This window comes from Montipora capricornis, chromosome 8 (assembly GCF_036669925.1).
Source record: "Montipora capricornis isolate CH-2021 chromosome 8, ASM3666992v2, whole genome shotgun sequence".
NCBI classification, from domain to species: domain Eukaryota; kingdom Metazoa; phylum Cnidaria; class Anthozoa; order Scleractinia; family Acroporidae; genus Montipora; species Montipora capricornis.
Window position 1 is genome coordinate 45,652,231 of NC_090890.1, and position 1,440 is coordinate 45,653,670.

Consider the following 1,440-nt stretch of genomic DNA (forward strand, 5'->3'; position numbering starts at 1 on the left):
CCGCTGAAATATGAAATATCAAGATCATGTCAGAAACAAGTAAATAGCTAGTAAATGATGATGATAATGATAATAATATGATCCAAAGAGCACAGATATCGGTGGTGCAACCTAAGGAACAGTGCATGTTGAGGAAACTCCCGTGCCCCTTACAGACAACCCGGCGTTGCGAAAGCAATACAAGTGAAATCGTTTTAAAATTTGATTCTCTGTAGCGTTAAAAGCAGATCAAGATAGGTAATGTCGAAAAGTGCTATCTACTTTAAACTACGTGGAGAAACAACCCAAACGCTTCAAAGAAATATAATAAAAAACAGAAACAAGTAAAATTCATTGAATGAAAATCCGCTAAGGAAATTCTAGAAATTTATTCAAAATCTAACTACCCTGTGAACAGAAGGATCTTCGGATCGACACGTCTGTGTTGAAGCGTTCTCGCTAACCAAAAGATTGTTAGTGATTTAAATACAACGAACAGAATAATAACATTATTTACCTCACCTCAAAATAGTCTGCGGGTTTCGTGAATAAATAAAATTCAGGCAAAATCGCTCAAATTCTATCGGGGAAGTCCCTGATCGCAAAAACATGACGTAAGCCAAGTCATTTTCGACGTTAACACTGACTTTGTCCCAGTCATAATGGAAATGGACTCGCTCACCGCTGAAAGGACCAAAGATCGGCGAGGCCGAAAGAACAAGTTCGTGGTATTTCACGTTAAACTGGCTATACTGTTCCTTGTATGTCGAAGACACGACATCTGCTGGATCTTCAATATATTTGTACTTCGGAATGGGATTTCGTTGAATAAACCCCTCGCAGTAGTTCTTGTAAGCTTTGAAATCTCACCGTCATCTATTGTCGATTTACAGATGTTCATGATTCAATGGCCGCCATGTAATTCAGTTCTGTTGTCTTTGTAGCCAGACCACGTTCTTTGAATTATTGATTTTTGCCATGGTGATTTCGACTCTCAAGAAAATTTTGTTTATCGTTTTGCGAACAACATAAAGATGAGGAGACCAGTAGAAGTAGAAGCCTTTTAAGATCCGATTTTAATTGATTTATATTAGTGATTATGTCGATATCCAGAAACAAGACACAATCAAAGCACTGGTCACGCAACTGAGCATTACGCCACGGAAAATATTAATTTTTCGTATTATTCATTAATACGAAAAACACTCTCATAGATCGATTTGTTAAATGGGCAGAGTCACGATATCCTAGTTTAACTAAACACTAAAAGACGTCTTGGCATCATCCGCAATGAAGACCAGACAATGCCGTAGTTTTGTTACCAATAACCACTGAAGTACCCTGATGAAGCTGTTCTTTGTTGTTTGTAGCCAAGGATGGAGAAAATGGAAATAGATTGAAACTTGAAAAAACTGGCCAGTGTTTTTAAGTTTGGAGAAGATATGTCTTCAGAAAGTCGCC

General features: G+C 37.7%; 1 pseudogene; it reads right to left on the reverse strand.

The window, feature by feature from the left end:
- The window catches only part of LOC138060016 (uncharacterized), a 5,986-nt pseudogene extending 4,883 nt beyond the window's left edge, over positions 1-1,103 (reverse strand).
- Between the last annotated feature and the right edge of the window lie 337 nt (positions 1,104-1,440).